The sequence below is a fragment of the Drosophila navojoa genome, chromosome 2, assembly GCF_054131105.1.
Source record: "Drosophila navojoa isolate 15081-1374.11 chromosome 2, UAZ_NAV_1.0, whole genome shotgun sequence".
NCBI lineage: Eukaryota > Metazoa > Arthropoda > Insecta > Diptera > Drosophilidae > Drosophila > Drosophila navojoa.
In genome coordinates, this window is record NC_142890.1 from 25,394,918 (window position 1) to 25,414,708 (window position 19,791).

At 38.8% G+C, this 19,791-nt stretch overlaps 1 long non-coding RNA gene across 1 annotated transcript; it reads left to right on the plus strand.

Annotated features, from left to right (window-relative positions):
* The first annotated feature begins 3,125 nt into the window (after positions 1-3,125).
* LOC149092276 (uncharacterized) lies at positions 3,126-3,826 on the plus strand. The gene is made up of 2 exons (XR_016196175.1): positions 3,126-3,237; positions 3,296-3,826. It is a non-coding gene; the product is annotated as an uncharacterized LOC149092276 (long non-coding RNA).
* The last annotated feature ends 15,965 nt before the right edge of the window (positions 3,827-19,791 follow it).

Below are 19,791 nucleotides of genomic sequence, written 5' to 3' on the forward strand. Positions count from 1 at the left end.
CAACTGGGAGTCTCGCCAGCCTCATTGATTGGGCCAAGTCGAAAGGCTACCCCAACGTGAATTTCGGTAGATGCAAATCGGACAGATGTCAATCTGCAGTTTCTCTGATTGCCACTTTGATTTGTGCCCGGGTGCGAGAGACTCGAAACATTTTCCCAATACAGATACCAGCTGTGCGCCCATAGATGTTCGATTGGCATTCGCAAGCATTTGCATTTGCCACCCCCAGCCCTGCTTGGCTTGCTGTACATGAACCCTCAATTAGTCCGGCTTTTGCCATTTCAAGTGAATTTTCCAATTGCAGCCGATGCAATCGTTCAACGGCAGCTCCTTCCCTGCTAGCCATGCCGTGCAGTTTAGCCATTGATGGGCAATTGGCTGGCAATAACACGTCTACAAAACAAGGCACGAGTCCCCAAACAAGCCATTGGGGCAATTATCTGATGCCAAGTCAAGTGCTGCTGCATTAGAAGGAATATCAGATAAAAACACACATTGGATAGTTATATGAGTAAAATATAAAAAAATTTTATTTTTTTGTTTTGCTTTTTAAACTAATTTTAAATTTTTTGAAATTTTATAAATTTAAAAAGTAATTAAATCTATATTTAATTAATTTATATTTTCCATTGAAAATATACGACTTCTTTACGTCTTCTTTATATACAATAATAAATAAATATATATAAATATATAAATAAAATATATAAATTCACTGAAACCTCTATACATATATATTTACATTTTTTTACAAGAAATAATTCCATTTAAAAATTAATAAATAAGTAGGTATTATTATCTTACAATTTTAACTATTTTGTTTGTATTAGTTTGCTTAGATATGATCGTGCTTAGCTTTCGTGTATAATAATTTCGAAACTGTTTTGTTGTTATATCACTTCTAAGCTTATAAAGCTTTACTATTCAAAACACAAACACAAACATGTTGCTTTATCTTTATAGTTCTTAGGTAAGCAATGACAAATAGGAAATAAGCTTGAAATAATCAGCAACAAAAAACAAACGTTTGCATTTTTAAGGCTCATAAAGACTGTCATAATCGAGTGCACATTTGCATTTGAGCTTCGAGACGTGTCAGGTGTTCAAAATTACAAATAAAATTCTTCCTATATGCACCAATTATATATGTATAATATATGTGTGTAGTAAATATAGTAATTGGCAGCGGAACGCCCATCGGGCTGTCTGGCTGTTGTTGCTGATGATGATGAAATCTTTATTTATAATTCAGGCAGAAGATCAAAGCTCACAGAACTTGCTGTGCGGTAGGTCGGGCTAGTGTAAAGATATATACATATATACATACATATATACAGTTGTGTTCAGCCTGTTTGAAGTGACGCAAAAGGCGTATTATAAACATTCCGAAGCATTTTTGCAATTTGACAGCAACGGCAACGGCTACGGCAACGGCAGCAACAACGTGTGTTAACATTTTCCAAAAACTGAGCGTTACGTGTCAACGGACATGCAGCTGAAATCCAGTGAAAATCCATAAAGAGAAAAACATTGCCAAAGTCTGCAGCACAAACTGCTAAACTGCAAAACTGCAAAACTGCAAAACTGCAAATGCAACTCGGAGACGCGTCGACTGCAAATCGCATTCATTTCAGTGCACTAGCTCGGGTGGAGCATGTGTGGGGGAATGGAGCCGGGATGGGGTATGTCAGGTGACAGGAGCGCTGGATTGTAATATGGCCATCAACAGTGATGAGCAGATTTACATGCAAGTGCAGCAACGGCAACGACAGCCATGCCCTAGCCAAGGCAGCAGCAACAGCAATAACAACGATCACGACGAATCGCAAGTTGCTGGCGACTCTGGCGACGACTTAATTAAAACGTGAGCTAAATGCAGCATGAAAATAATGAAAAACTGACCGACTTGCTGCAGGTGGAAATGCACGCCCAAGGCAGGCAAGCAACCAGGCAGGCAGGCAGGCAGGCAGACATTCAGCCAGCCATCCAGCCAGCCAGCTAGTCGGCCAGATGCATTGGGGCAGGCACCCAGCCAGCCACATGCAATTCCATTCCAGTTATAATTAGTGTCAACAACCACATTACCATTGGGTATGTTGATTTTTTTCTCTTTGCCTGGCTCTGCAGTGACAGCAATCAAATCCAAAACTGTCGAAACTGTCATTAAGCAAAGGCCATAGAAAGCGTTTGGCTAGCTGCTCAATGGGCTTGCATACATTGGACGCGTTTTCCTTGCCAAGAACTGGCTGCAATTATCAGTGCGGCACTGCAACAACAATCGTTTGCTCGTTGACCGTTTTGACAATGCAAATCACGCTTTGTGTCGCTTTCGCTTCAAACATAGCCCTCTTTGAAAACCGACGAACCTTACTTATGGAGCTCACATAAAAAGTCATAGCCTGCCACTGAGCTGTATGCATCTCAAGCAGTGGAGCAACAAGCGAATACTGTTTTATTAATGGATGACATTTGTCTAAAGTTTTGCATTTCTGTATTCTCTGTGAGCTCATTGAGAATGGGAATTTTGATTAGAATAATCATACAGATCAGTGCATCGGGGCGAAGAATTGACTTGAACTAACTGTAGCCGTCCATCGGTCTCCAAAAGCTTGAAAATGTATATAGTTTATCATTATCAAGGCTGATTGCATTTACTTAATATCGATGTAACTTTATTGGATTTGGTTTCCTTTAGACCGAATCCTGCATATATAAATCATTGCAAATATTCAGATGTAAAGTTGATTCCTGTACAATCTCTCTATGTTTTGGATTTTATACACTCTTTCATTTCTAAAAATTTTCAAAAAACTTATTCCAAACATTAATGAAGCTTCTGTCGCTTTGGCTAATATTCACATCAAAATGGCATTACCATGTTTTGATATAGATACGTGATTGAAATAGCAGACGTCATGACTTTGCGCGTATTAGAGTACTCTCATTCTCACGGTCATTTTATATATATATATATATATATATATATATATATATATATATATATATATATATATATATGTATATATATATATATATATAAATAGATCCTTTATTTTACTTGTTTAAATCAGCTGAAGAATGGTTAAAAGGTAATTAATATTTAATAAATTTATCGCCTAAGCATAGACAAATTATGTCATTTCATTTTATTTTCAATAAATTTTATGTTTAGTTCAGGGAAATTTTCGAAATTTTTTGTTTACTTCTATAAATATACGTGGAGGGGATGTTTCTTCGGTATGCATTGTTTTTAATAATGCTCATACTGTTAAAAGTACAATTATCAAGTTGTCAGATAAAAGAAAATTTCGACGATTGCCATTTTATCGAAGATGAAAATGTATATTACTTATGTCAAGGCATGATCAGCAGAAAATTTTATACGAAATGGAAATCAGTCTGTCCACCAACAGGCGCCGTATATTCCTTATGGACGAATGCTACTACTGAAACATACTTTGTGGCCTTTCATGAAAAACGATTATCTCAATTTAAAACGATTACAATCGAACACTCTGGAACTTTAATGCGTGGACGTACTAAAAATAACGATCTGCAATATCTATTACTCCCGGATGCAACGATGGTATGCTTCAAATCACAGATACCTTATGTCAACTCACTTTTTCAGCGTTGCACTGGGCAAAGAACAAGAGCTCCGGGACCTAATAATACAGTAATATATTTTAGTACTGGAGAAAGGTTTGCATTCGGCCGCAGTTGTCTACAAAGATCGGTCAATGTTTTATTGCTCGTTGTAACCGTTATTATTAGTGTTCGGGTTAGCAAAATACATACCTAGATATAAATCAACTTCTGTTAACAAGCAGGAGTTCTTCGACTGGCGAGGTGTGTAAAAATCGGTTGTATATGTATATGTATAACTGTATATACGTATGATGTACAAACCGCACAAGTCTAACATAATGTAAAGTTGCAAGATGGCAAGTGGATAATAATAGATAATCAACGATGACTAATAATAATAATAATATTTTAATATTGTTTCGAATATATTGAAGTAAATAAGTTTAATGGATAAGAAGAATTTTCGGTAATGTAATTGCTTATATTAAAAGATTGTTTCTGGAGTAACTACTGCATATCTTTCGAATAGTCCAGCGACTGCTCGTTCAGTCGATGGACAATTATGAAAGACATAATCTGGGCAAGAGCTTGGGGGGCATTACCTGACTTAATCCGGCCGGAGTTTGGGGAGTGCGTTCATTACTGCCAGCAGCCAATTACTTCCAGTCGTTTCCTACATTACTTTATCTGCTTTCGTATTCAAGTGTGAAGTGCCCGGCAAATGTACACGCAATTTAAATGAGCATAGACCGACCGCCCGCCCGACTACCCAGTCGCCCACTCACCGAAACGGTTGCCACTCAACTTCAAGCGGAAAATGAGTTTTCCCATTTCTTTTGCCGAGCTCATCTATATGGAAGTCTGTAGTGTGTGTGCGTGTGTATCCTTCGCATTCGCCCTTTCGCCCACACCCAACCGCACACCTTTAATCAGCATCTGCTGCTCACATCTTCAAGTTGCCACAAAATGCTTTATTGCATTTTGTTGTGTTATATTACCCTCGTGTACCCACCCGAAGGAGCAACAACAGGAGCAGCGGCAGCAGCTGCCGTTGCTGGCCTGTCAGTCTGTGTCGGCTCCAGGTCCTGGCTGTGGTCCTGCCAGCCAACCCCCAATATCCCCACCCAGCCACAGCCACTGCCTCCTCTGGCAGCACAAATGTCCTTTTCTTGTAGCGTCCGTCCTCCTCTTGCTGCTTCTCCTCACTCAGCCTCGGCTCAGCCGAGTCGACTTCAGCTCGTTGCTGTACGTTTTTCCGTTTGCAGGCTTTTCTTTTATTTTCATTTTGCTGCGTTTTCTTTTGGCATTTTTCGAAATTAGTTTTTGCTCTGTGCGAGTTGAGTTGACTCGAGTCGAGTCGGTTTTAATATATAGCATCCCATACATATTTATAGAGCTGCGGCACATTCATCTTCAGTCCTAGGTCCCACTCCCCGTTCTCCACTCTCCACCCTCCAGCCACGCCCCCTTCGCCCACAGTGTGCGAGCGTGCGCAGGCGGAGGCGATTCACCCACTTAAGTTGGCATAAAGTAGGAAAAATGGTTGTTTTCCTCAGTCATTGGCAACATCATCAGCATCGTTTTCTCATCTGAGCCCGCCGAAAACTCCAAGAAAAAAACAAAAACATTCTTCACTAATTTCTAAACGTTAAAACTGTGTTTGGATGTCTGTGTGTGTGTGTGTGTGTGTGTGTGTGCTGGCTACTTAAAAATTCAGCTTGGTCACATCTGGTGCTGTCTTTGGCTTCAATTTGGTATATATCAAACTCCAAGTCCGGCGGACAAACAGCCTACAATCTATTCCCCAGCCGGACGCAGCGCACAGGGCAAGTACAGTGGAATGAAAACAATTCTTCTTATTAAAAATTCTAATTTAATATGCAAAAATTAAACTATTCAATATTTAAGGAATACAAAAATGTCATTAGGTTTCCTTTTTTAATTTTAACGGCTGTATATAAAAGAGAAAATTATATTAAATAAAAAGTAACAAAACAAAATATCATGTCAAAAATTTGATTTTATAAAATACAAATTTTATTAAACAATTCATCTCTTGTTATAATAAATGAAAAAGTTTGAAGAATCTACAAAGATGATCAGGTTTTCCTTTTTTAATTTTAACAGCTTTATATAAAAGAGTGATATTGATAAATATATTAATTCATAACTTATAATATAATAAAACCTAAAAAAAAAAAACAAAATAAAAATGAAATATTTAAACTATTGGCAAAAATGTAGTTTTATATAATCAAAATACGATTATGCTTTTGAAATAAATATATACAATAAGAGATGCAAATTAATTTAATATTTGTACTTTGCATTATTATTAATATTATTATTATTAGTTCTAATTTAATATTTGTACTTTGCATTATTATTAATATTATTATTATTATTTCTAACCTTTTTAGACTATCTATGCATATTAATTTATAAACATTTACATATATGCATTTTTTAAATATTTTTAGTTTATTAATTATATATATTAAATATTATATTTTTTCAAAACTCCTTTTTTGACCTGTCAAAATGCGTTTGGCGAACTTCTTAATGTTGCTGTTTTCGACTGCCTAAAACTTTGAGTTTTTGCAAATTTCACAGAGCAACAACAACAAGAACAATTTTAGGAGAAGAAGAGGCAAAAATCAACTTGGAATTTAGATGAGGGTAAGAAATAATTCATTCGCTCGTTGCAGCGAGTGGATGGGGATAATACTTCCCCATACTATATACATATATATACGTATACGTATACGTATATATACTTATATATGTATATGTATACACCTAATATCCTTTTTTCGCACTTTCACATAGCTCGACTGATGCGCACGCAATTTGCTCGCCTTGGACGAGCGAAACAAAAAGGCAGCAGCCGGGAAAAAGTCGCAACAAGAAGAACAAATAAAACATTTTATATAATCTTACGAAATATATCACACTTAGCGCGCTCGCGAGACACCCTGCACGCCCTCCACCGTGGTCCATGCCCCATGCCCCACTTAGTTGAGACCCATGCCACAGCATCTGGCCAGGCATCTCTCCATCTTCATCTACATGCACAGTGTGGAGCGCGGAGGCTGAGCATCCGAATCCAAATGCGTTTTCCTTTTCTTCTCTGCCTTCTTTTCTTTTTTCGTTTTCCCTGCTCTAGCGTCTTGCTCCGGTTCTTGGCCATTGTCTGTGCGTCCAGCTGTCGACTCGTCCTTCTCGTCCTGTTCCAGCAGGCACCATCTTGTGCCTGAGCTGCTGATGCTGGCGGTGGTGGCTGGTGTTGGTGGTGCTGAGCTGCTGCTGCTTCTAGCTCTGCTGCTGTTGCTGCTGCTGCTGCTGATGGTGACGGTGGTAGTGGTGGTGGTGGGTGTTGTTCATCTTCGCTACGTGCGAGAAAAATACCCTCGAACATATTAAATTGCGAATGCTGAAAATGCTTTATGGCTTTTCAGTTAGATTTATTTCCATTTTGTATGTTTTATTTATTTATATTCGACTTGATACTCCCACTACAACACACACACACACACACACACACACTCAGAGAGACACACACTTGCTACCCTTACCCACATTTCCAGCCTGAGGGTTGAGTTTTTTGTGTTTTGGGTTCGTTTTCAGTTTCGGATTCAGATACATATTGTTGTTGTTGCTGCTGCTGTTGTTGTTGAAGAATGATAGCGAAACTAATCGAAAAATAATTGGATGCTGCCACTGCCAGCGTTGCCAGCCACGTTGTGCCGTTCTTTTCTATTTCTATTTCCCTGTTTGGGTTTTGTTCTCTTCTCTTCTTTTTTTCCTGAGTGAAAAAGTTTTTCCAGCCACTTGCATTGAATTCCCCATTGCATCGTTATGTTTAAACAATTTAAAGCCAACAGCATTTGGCTTTTATTTTGACAGCATCAGCTGCCAAATGTGCTCTACGCCTTATCCGACCTTATTTTCTAATCATCTCTCAAGTGAGTGACGTATTACCAAATTAGTTAACATCGTAATGTGCTGAAAAGGTGATTTACTTCATATATACTATGTATATATTTAAAATAAATTTACTAATAATAATAATTAACCAATCGATTGCAATCGTTAATATAACATCCAAAAAAAGAATACAAAATTTAAGTTTTAAGTTGTTTTAGATAATCGAATAGTTAGTGTATTATATAAGTACAATTAAATCCAAACTAAGTATAGTAAAATTGGTAATGTCTAAGACTTTTCAACATAGTACGAAAACAATTATTTATTAACTGCTCAATCATTTCATACTAGCATGGCCCATAAATGTTTTTTTTTTTTTTTTCCACTTTGTCAGTCAACTTATTCATTTTCCACTTTAACAGTCAACTCAATCATCAAGAAGATGTGTGTTACTACAGAAAGCTGGCTTAATCCGATTTTTCTGATCCTTTACTCAAATAAATGTATCAACCAAATATTTTGGTATTCCAAAAAGAGTCTTGTTAATCGAAAAGAATCCTCGCCTTAATGCATACCTTAAGCAATGAGACACTCATTTTTACTCATTTCATATTGATTTTTTACATATATACCTGTATCTATCGTTAATATTATTCACACATTTGTATATCGCTTCAGTACATTCATCTGTTTGTTTGCATAAAACACATAATATAATAATAATAATTATTGTAATAAAATATGTATAAATGATCAGCCTCTCAATTAACAGAACTTGGATGAAAACTAGAAATTATTGTGAATCGATTAGCCGCAGGAATATGCGAATCGCAGATATTGCGCTGAGCGACAAAAATGAGGGTCAAATTTATCATGAACGATGTCCAGCAGAGAATTTATGCATTAAGTGCAGCCAAGTTCAGTCCCATTCAAATTCTTCTGCTGCGGATGCCTGTTTAATTGAAACGAAGCAGCGCAGTGCGGGCACGAATGCTGAAACAGAATAGCACAGAACTGAATGGAATGGAGCTGGCTGCTCTGACTGAGGAGGAGTGACCTGCTGCTGCTGCTGTTGGTGCTGCTGGCTGCAATGTCCAACATAATCATGTCCCGGCTGCTGCTGTTGCTGCTGCTCGACTGCCTCTGACGGCGAGCACGCTGGACACCAAATTAATTTGGAAGACAGAATGTTCCAATGCAAGTGGCCGATGCGAGCGCCATTAGCGGTTGCTGCAGGACACTACGCCAGGACACGAGCAGCAGGACAAAAGGGCCGCCAACTGCAGGGACATGGCCTAAACACGCGCCCAGCCACAAGCTGTGACTGCGCATCCAGCACGGAACGTGACAGAAAAACGGCCACGCAATGCCTCGCCTCGATGGCGCACTTTGAGTCTTTAAGCTGCCTGAAATATAAGTTGCATTTGAATGCACTCACAGGCAAATGCTTGGCGCACAGCAATAATGCTGCAAATTAAAACAATACGCCACATAAATGCTCAGGCAGCCGCACTTCCAGCGGCCATTGTTGGCGCAGTTTCCTGCTGGCCGCGAGCCGCAGAAGCGCTGCACCACTCGCACCACTCACAGCTCCAGCATTCCACATTCATTCACTGCCCGTCTATTCAAATGTAAATTTTTCATGCTCTCTCGTCTGGAGTTTGATTTTTTTCGTTTGCGCACAAAACGAATTGCCTGCCATATCCTTCCGCGTATTAATTTTTAACCACACGACCACGCAAATACAAAAAGGCGCTGCCTGCCGCTGCTGCTGCTGCTGCTGCAATCAAAACCCAGCCAGACGCAGCTGACAGGATGCGTCGCTCGGCGGGATGAGAACACCGCAGAATTGGCGGCCTGTTGTCCCGTGAATTGCTGTCCTCAGCTCGAATCCCCGGCCCGCTCGCTTCGTAATTGTCGCGGCTGCTGTGGATTCATTTTAATAATTATTTAAATTATTCTTGTTGAAATGATTATGGCGGTTGTAAGTGTCGCGCCCCTCCTCCTCACACTCACACGCCCCACATCCCTCTCCCATTCTGTGTGTCGCTGTCTCTGTCTGTCAGCGATCCCTTTCTGAATTATGCTCCGCATAAATCTTATTGTGGTTTTCACAGTCGATATGAGCAGTTGGTTGTCTTGGGCTGTTGTTAATAGTGGACTGCGGCAGTTTCCTATCCTAGAGTTAAAGATATATAGAAAATATATTATATAAAATTTATGTATGGAACTAATGAAACGGTCATAATATTATTAAAATAATATCAGCAAGTCGAAATATAATCAATATATAATATATATCAAGTTTGCATAGTCTTTCGCCTTTAGCTTCCTGCTTTAAGACCATTGACATTGCAAAGAGGCAATTGACAAGTAAATACATATATCTTAAATATCACATTAAGGCACTCATTTGACCTTCCTCTTTAGGGAGTCACAAAGATACTCAAATCAAATATATGCGCACTAGCAAAAAAGGAACACTCCCAGCAGAACACACGCACACACACACACACACACACAGAGCCAGCTGCATACGCAGTCGTAATGAAATCCTTCGCTTTATTACCATGCAATATTCATAAATTTCTGTACAACATCGCCGAGGACTGCAGCAGGAGCAGCAACAGCAGCAGGGGCAGCAGCAACAACTGCAACAGCAGCAGTGAGTACTAACAACAATGCGAACAGAGCGCAACAATGGCAAAGTGCAGCAGCTAGTCGAACATCCCGCACCTCATGCAGCGCCTAGCCCCTACTTCCCTGCCTATCCCTCCCCCGCAGCCCAACGAGTTTGGCTCGTTACTTGTTGAGAGGTGTTGAAACTGTTGGAATATAATAAATAATAGCGCTAAGTACTACTTTAAGAATTTACATGCGGCAATTGCAGCAGCCGCGGCGGCAGCAGCAAATCCTAAGCCCATAGCATGGCTAGGACCAGGAGCTGCAGGAGGAGCCAAAGTTGAAGCCAACAGCCAGCGGGCATAGAGGGAACGAACGTGGCTCTGACGCCAACATGGCTGCGAGGACTTTCACACACACACACACACACACGAATGTGACTTGCATTTTGAATAATCGTTGGACAACATGAGCAAAGGCAACACGAGCAGGAGCCGGAGCAGGAGAAGCAGCAGCAGGGACAAACCATGTCGAGAAGCTTTTGCATTGTGCGGCGGCTGTGAATCTTTTTGGCTGTGCCTTTGTCTCGCTGTGTGTGAGTGTGTGTGTTGTTGTGCATGTGTGTGTGTGCAACTTAATCCTATTGAGTTTTGCCGCATAAGGAGTGGCGGCAACACGCGCACAGTGTGTCGCATTAATAGAGGCGGAGTATGAAGGCGGGATAAATAAACCGTCATCAATAATGTCTAAAATAAATGTTGGCTTATTAAATCCCATTTCCCTGCATCAAGTTACAGTTAAAAAAAATGAGAAATGTGCCCAGCTATTTGGCCAGCGCGGTTTTCCCGCCCCCTCGGCCAGCCAAGTGTCCTGTGCCTGATGTCCCACGGACGAAGGGAATGTCATCAGCAGCGGCAGCAGCGGCGGCGGCGGCAGCAGCGGAGGCAACCGCAGCAGCAGATAAAAAATCCATTAAAATAAAAATACGATAAGGCTCGCCTTGTAGTGAAAGCGTGAAAAAAAGCGTCTAAATTTATGCGGCTTTGCCATAAATTTGGCAGGCTATAAGGATATCATTAAAGCTCACCAACACACACACACACCAACGTCTTGGCAAGGCTTTCACTTTCACCCACAATCTATGTCCGTGTGTGCCGACTCGAGTTTGTCCTTCAAAATAAACCGCACAGTGGGTGAAAAATTCAATTAGTTGCCAGGCAATTAAAAGGGACAGCGAATTGAATATTCACAAATTTAAGATTGTATTCCTATTTTAAAAGTCATTGTACTTGTGGGTTAGAAATATTTCTAGACTCATTAAATTTTGTTGTAAAATAAAATAAAAGTTTCATTTATAGAGTACTTGATTCTGCATTAGTTGAAATGACTTATAATGATTATTAAGCAAACCTATTCTCATTTTTGAGTTGCAGATTCCATTCGAGTCCCATTGTATTGCAAATTTACAAAAGCAACGTCAACAATGTGTCGACTCGCTGACTTACGTCTAAGAAACGGCACGGTACATTAATAATAATTTTCGATATTTATGACGGGAAACATCTAGCACATACAATGTGAGCTGGAACTGTGATTACAAATGCCGCCCCGATATCGGGGACCCCGCCTCCAAATTAATGGCCATTGATAATGTGTGCAGAAGAAGGTTTGGATAAGCAGCAATCGGGTTAGAGCATTGAGAGTTCGGCATTTGCATTGCCTGTGTGTTTGTGTATGTGTATGTGTGTGCGTGTGCTTTTCTTGCCAAATTGTTTGGGGAACTCACCCGCCTCTACATACAGAAAGTTTTTATTTGTTCACTAGCCGGCGAAAATAAGCAGCAGAAAAGGCGAAAAAAGAAGAATTTCATTTATATCGAAATAAACAACCACTGGAAACCCTCTGTTTGGGCGCACTCCAACGTTATTTATGATGTCATCCATCATTTTTATCGTGAAAAAACATTTTCCTGTCTCAGCCTGTGCCTGAGCTCGAGCCCGGCTCCTGGCTACTGGCTTCTGCTGCTGCTGCGGCTGTCATTGGCCAAGGACTTTTTGTGTCGTTGTCGCTGATGGGAAAGCCGTCGCCGTCGCCTTCGCTGTCGCTGTCGTCCTTCCCTTGGTTGAGCATATATGCGGCTGGCAGGATCCTTGAAGAAATTAGAGAAGGTCTTCGCCAAAAGGACGTAAATTTCAGGGCACGACTATGCTCAACGACTCTAATGATGCATCCCACCCACAGCGAGTCCTCCACCCCCAGCCTGGTTAGCAGCCATTGAAGCGCACAGTAGGAAAACTCTTCCTCCACGGCAGCCAGCTTCGGGGGGATGTTAATGAAGTGTATGCGAATGAAATACGGAAAATTACAAATTGCTTCTGCCAGAAGGGAGCAGAACAACGAGCCGCACTGCAAATGTTGTTTACGATGTTCACGGTTTCCTTTCGATTTCATTGCCAATTTATGGTGAAAGGCCATCTTGGGCAGGGTGCGTTCAGCTCGGTTTCGGATTGATCTGCAGCTCAAGTGGCCTTATATTGGTCAAAGATTTACATTCCGAACGATTCCATTAATTATCGGTGTCGGCTGCTTGGGATGAGCCATTGAAATAGAAACTGAGACTAATCCAAAATGTAGATTCACTTAAATTATGAAAATATCTTATAAACATTTTATTTATTTTACTAAGTTTGAAAATTTATTTTACTTCTAATAGTTACGTTTCCTCTTTTATCATATTCATCTATTTTCTCCAAGCAATTTGTATTAAGAAAAAAAATAAATCACACTTATAAATAATGTATATTAGTAATAAATTAACAAATATTAATGAAACAAAAATCTTTGTCATTGTAAAATTAAATTGATTTAAATTTTTTCTCAAATAAAATAAATTAATCTTTAAAATTCACAGGCCAAGTCAATATTGATAGCCTTAGTTCATAGACTGATCCATATAATAATAATAATATGCATTGACTTGTTACTTTACTTAATTATAGACATTGAAGTTCAATGTTAAATGCCAGGGTATCTTTTAGTCAGCAACGATTGCTTTCTGTTTCTTTTCACTTGTGCTCTACTCAAGAATATTCTTAATTCTTATTGTAGTGCAACATATCCTGGTTGCGTCTGCCAAGTGCTTGTAAAATACATGAGTTTATAATGTACGCAGAAGGCCCATAAATTAAAACGTATTTCACTTGGAAGAAAAAAATCTACGGCATATAAAACAAATAGCATTCAAAAATTATAAGACGCACATGAAACCCGAAAGAAAAAGCGAGAGACATTGCACACATTGTACGTAATTCAAATTGGAGACAAAAATAAAGAAATGTTGTGTCTCGACGCCAGCCAAAGTATTTCAGTGGAAAGACCAAAGAGCAGACTGAAATTACATATATGTATGCATCTTCATAGGTAAATGTATGTGTGTATGTGTAATCTATTTGAAGAACTATTTATTACTAGAAATTTAATTGAAAAGTTTTATATAGAATGATCTTAAATTTTATATATGTATTTAAGTTTTTTTTTTTTTGTTTGTTTTAATATTCAATTTTCGTCATCACGTACATGCATATATATCTTAAACTTTCATCAAAGGGCTACGTTTGTTTTGCTTTACGTTGTTTGCTCTGCATTTATTTGTGCTGTTCACATCTGCAGTTTATTTAACATTCGCCATCGATGTTTCCTTCTTTCTCACTCCACCCTCCATTCTTTCTCACTCTTTCTGGCTGTGTATGTGTTTGCCATAACTCAAGTTGTGGCACAATGTGATCATTGGATCGCATGATTTGGATTTATTCCCGACGCTCCATTGGACATATTGCCGGCATGTGTGCCACTCATGTCGCCGAGGCAATGGAAATTAAATTAACATAATCGAAAAGCGATTCCATTTCGTTCCCTGCATTTGCTTTCTGCTCTTTCCGCATTTATTTATACCCTGTCAATTTCTGTTGCAGCGAGTGCCGCGCTGACAGAATTAATTATTTCGCCACATAAATTCTAGCCGATATGGTGACAACTCTGGCCTGGTAACAACTCGGGCGCCATGAAACTTAACTATCTAGATTTTCAATTCAATAGAATGTCTTTACTACATTCGACAAATATTATAATTGTGTATGTAGTCTAAATAAAAAACAAGTAAGAAGACTCTAGTCGAGACTGCTCGACTAGGAGATACCCTGAACCCTCCAAGCTGATATTCTTATCAATCTGCACTTCTTTTATGCACGCACACATACATACACATGCATCCACCCTCACGCGCCCGCGCTCTGCTAACTGCGCAGTAAGCAGCGACTGCGCTTGGGCTGCGCTGCAGTGTGGGCAATAGTATGAGAATTTACTTGGTGAATAACTTCTTTTGTAAACATACGATCTTAATGAAACTTTCAGGGCGTAATAAATCCAAAGCACAAGTCTCTAGTACTTGAAATACGTTTTTTACAAATTGGGGGCGAAGGGGGCGTGGTATCAAAAATCTGTTGATTACAAAATGTTTGTATTCATCATATATATACATATATACACAGTAAATCTGAAGTCTCTACATCTAATAGTACTCCGATGAGGCTCAAAAAACAAAATCAATTTTTCGATTATTCTCGATAAAAAAGTTATCGGATGAGTTATCGAAAAAATAAAGCAAACTCGTACTGCGTATGGTATACACGAGTATGCACACAAAATTTCAGCTCTCTAGCTTTTATATCTTCTGAGATCTCGGCGTTCATACGGACGGACGGACGGACGGACAGACGGACAGGGCTATATCGACTCAGCTCATCGTGCTGATCAAGAATATATATACTTTGTGGGGTCTGCGATGATTCCTTCTGCCTGTTACATACTTTTACACAAAAACATTATACCCTGATTTCCCATTTTCAATGGGTTCAGGGTATAAAAATATAAATATATATGTATATATTTAAAATTTTAATAAGAAAAACACTTTAAATTTATATAAAAATAGTTTACATATATTTTAAATTTTATTTATATATTAACAAGTTGTAAAAAATTAAAAATATAAATAAATAAATAAAAACCACTTAAATATGTATATTCAAAAATTCTTTATTCAAATTTCGTTTATATACTTTTAATTATTTCTAAATATAATCAAATATCAAATTCATTATCCCAATTCGCATTCAATATCTGTTCATTCAATAGCTGTTATTTGAAGAGCTAAGATTCCATTTTTATATTCAATAAATATGACAAACTACAAAATATTTACCAACACTACTGCAGACCCTTACAGCTTGGGCCAGGGTGTATAACACATCTTGAGAAGGCAGAGCATTGAGCCGTAAGTAAATTATGAATTGTAAAACCTAGATGACCCACAGGACTTTTCCGAGCGTGCCCACAGCAACAGCAACAGCAACAGCAACAGCAATAGCAATAGCAATAGCAACAGCAACAGCAACAACAATAACTCAAAAATGCAGAACCAAATTAGAGCCAACCTTATTGAAACTTTAATGCCCGGCACAAACAAAGCAAAGCTCCTGCAACGAGAGCTAAGGAGTTCAACTGACGAAGAGAAAGGATGCGGGGTTAGCCATGCGGAACCACTTACAAATCCATAAATGTGAATATTATTACTAAAATTGTTGTTGTTGTTGTTGTTATTGGTGGTGCTGTTGTTGCTGTCGTTGGCATTGTGCAAAGTCTGCCACATGCCCATGGGAACTCGTGTTGACTCGGGGGGCAATTTGTGCGGGGCAGTGGGCGGCCGGGTGAAACACCGCAATGACTTTAGCAAATAGTCAAGCAGCAACGAGAGACAACACAAACAACAACAGCAACAACACTAACACAAACAACAACAACTATGTTTGCACTTTGGTTTTGCGATTTGCAGTTGCTGTTGCTGCTGCTGTTGCTGTTGCTGTTGCTGCTGCTGCTGCTGCTGTGTTTGTTGTTCGAACGAATATAAATTCCAGTAGCTTTGATAGCCAGCAGCCGGAAACAAACGATTTTATTGGTAGTACGACAACAGCGATTGTTGTTGTAATTGTCCTTGCTATTGCCATTGTACTTGTTGTTGTTCCTGTTGTTGCTGTCGTACAACATGTCGTATTATTTGCGATTTTGGTTATTTGGCTTTTGTTTTGGTTCCATGCGTTTATGGCCAACTCCCCATTTCTTTTGGCCCTACGGCAATTGATTTTATTTTATTTATTGTTCTGCGTTAAACTATTAAATATATATACACATCTATATATATAAATATATATATATATTTTTTTTTTGCTCGTTTGATCTCTTGCTTTGGGTTATTTTTTATATGTGTATGAATTATATTTGTGGCGTCGTTCTGCTGTTGACTCAAGTTTGGCAAATAATTTGATTTGCAAAACAATAAATATTCCAAATATATAAATTATACTTAGTTCAGCTTAATATGGCATTTTCAAAGGATTTACCAAAAGGACAAGCTTTGGATTTGGCTCTGCGTAAGGTTTATTTATTTTTTATTATTAAACAAAATATGAATTCATTCAGTATAAATTTATTTTTTGTTGAATGCCTAAAATTTTATGTTATGAATGAAAGTAATTTTGAATCACAATACAATTAACCCAGACTAAATTGGATATATAAATAACTTAATATAATCAAATATAAATAAATGAATATACCAACCAAAAAAAAAAAAAAATAACCTACGTAAATTTATTTTTATGGTATTATTTTCTGTTAAAGGGGCTTTTAAGAATAATTTTTAAATATTTTATTTAATTATTTATATTAAACCATCAATAAAAAAAATACAGAACTTTTCAGTAGGTCGTCAATTACAAAATTCTAAGACTTTACATTTATAATGTATTTTGTTTACAACATTTTGAATTATGATATTGTTTATCACGAAAAATGTTTTCGCTTGGTTTCAAGATGAAAAAATTGTATAAATTATATTATACTTATTATTATATATTTGATTATGCGCATAGCTTGTGAGCTCCCATAGAAAAAGAAGCCAATATTTGTCTCCTTGCTTGTGGATTTTTTGTTTTTTTTTTTTTTTTTGAGCCTCACACAAAGGAAAGTAAATAAATTAAGCCTCAAACTGGGGGAAAATAAGCAGGAAAGGCGGAACTTTCGCATAAATTAGCCGTTTGCATTTGAAAATTCGAAACTTCCTCGACTGAAATCAATTCGATACTTTTCAACAAAAACAAATTCAGTTCGCTGCTTAGTTGGGTTGGCGTTTTCTGCTGCTGAAAGCTGCAAAGTTTGTTTTGCCATTTTTCATTGCTTACAACAGAAAGTTTTAAGTAAAAAATAAATTTCAGCTAACCGAGACCAACAAAAAATAAAAAAAAAGGAACTAGCACAAACTCGCAGAGTTTGCAAAAAAAAAGCAATGCGAATAAAATAAAAATTCTGTATTTTCCATATAATTTTTTCGCATATATTTTGCGCCTTGATTTTTCGTCCATTTCCGCGCTGAGCTACTTGTGCACCGTGGGCTGGGCCCACAGTCAGACAGACTGCCAGACGAGTCACTTAGATATAGATATAGACAAACACACACGCAGTCATGCTCAGATTATTTTGTACTTCATTCGGAGCTGAGGGCAGCAACTGAAACTTTTTGAGAATCCATTGGATCCCATCCAAATTATAAGTTTTGCCCTCGATTCAATGCAGCTGCATAGACACCGTGGCTAGAGTTAGGAATAGGAATAGCATGGTATTTTGAAGTGTATTGCCTCTCAACTTTCGTCATGGCTTTTCCACTCTATTGGGCTGCCTTCCAGCTACAGAGGCCAGCCAATAAAAAGGGCAACTATTTTAATGGCAACAATATTTCAGGTCACACAGCAAAGAGGAAAAGGTTGGCTCTGGGCCGCCCTCCTTGTGGCCTTGCACTTAATGAAATTTTGTTTATGAATATTGTTTTTTAAGAAACTCAACGTCTGCTAAGAGACCAATTAAGTGAGTGATATAAAAAAGTTAGTATTCATATATTTACTGGAGAATTTTTTGTGATAAAATAACAATTCTTTCAGAACAATTAGGATTGAATTGAAATTAGTTTTTCTAAATTGTTAATATTTATTCTAATTCCATAGTTCCTTCAGAGAGAAAGCTAAGACTTTGGCTAAGAGGAGAAAGCAAAATACAGTACAATCCGGCTATAACGACTCTGGACTATAACCAGATTTCATTGTACATATATAATTATTATGAACTTTCTATAATCAAAAGCTAATTTTATACAACTGGCTGTCAGATTCCATTAAGTTTTTTTTATATACAACTTCATTAACAATAACGAATTAATTAAACCTTGTTAAAGTTTCAATAACAACTTTTTATATGCCCTAAGATTAAAATGTCAAGCAAACGCTAATTAGGGAATTTTATTGATAAATAGAAAATAACGACGTTGATTCTGTTTTAGTAATAGTTTAAGCAGTTAGATAATTATTCAATCACATACTCCAAGTATTCTGGCTTCAACTAAGTAATATTTATGTCGCATTCTTCCAACTCACAGCTCAGGCAATATCCTTGCCAAATCCTGGGCAGCGTGTTGTGCCGCAATGCTGCAATCAATCACTGCGCAAATCGCTTTGGTGTCGCAAAGCACCGCTGGGCAAAGAGTTTTCGCCTTAGGAATAATATCCATCATTGCAGTCGCAGTAATCGTCTTCATTTCCAGCGTGCATGCCGCGTCGGAGTCGCCTTTGATGCCTCAAATTCAGACCCAGACCCAGACCCAGAGCCAAACTCAGACCGAGACCTAAGCCATGACTCAGAGCTGCATGGCAGGGCGCAAGGCGCAGAGGGAAGGGCGCTGTCTGCTTATGTGTGTGACGACCATGCAAGTCTCGTCTCCATCCAAACAGACCTAGCCTAACCAACTTGCCTGCAATCTCTCGCTGCGTAATCACATTCGAGTGCCTGCCCCCCTGCTCAGCTGCCCGCCTGCCTTGTGGCCCCACCAAGCAGCTCCACATGTGAGTCGAGGCGACGCCGAAGCTGTGCCGCATATAAATGTTTGATTTATGCATCCAAATGCTTGAATCGCAGCCAAAAAGTCTTTGCCATTGCCAGTGCAGCTGTTGTAGTTGTGGCTGCACTCGGAGTGGACTCTGACGCTGACTCTGACTCTGCGGCTTAGTCGATTTCCCATTGCCTCATAATGGCGGCACTTTGAGCTCACTGAAGCCACCGACACGGGCAGCTTATCCTATCGGTGCATTCAGTGCATCTTCGATGACGCTGACGCTGAAGACGAGCACATTATCATTATCAGCGGCACCACCGAACGCCCCTAAGGCTCTGCCGCGGCCCCTGTTCGCCATCGACGTGTGCGTATCTCCAGCTTGCGTTTGCCATCTGCCTGCCCAAAAGCCTTTCTAGTTCCTTGTAATCTTGCCAGTTGCATGCGTCGATGGCTGCGACTCTTGCGCCATTTATAGCTCGTTAAATGCTAAACAACTTATTCAACACTTCGATAGTCCACAGACCTAAGCCTGCGATTCATGGTCGTAGCCGTGGCCTAGGAAAAGCCAGCGTACAAAATATTACACAGAGGGAGAATATGAGGCATTACAATGAGTATATAAGGCATTACATATGCAACAATTTCATTAAATTTGAGGATAT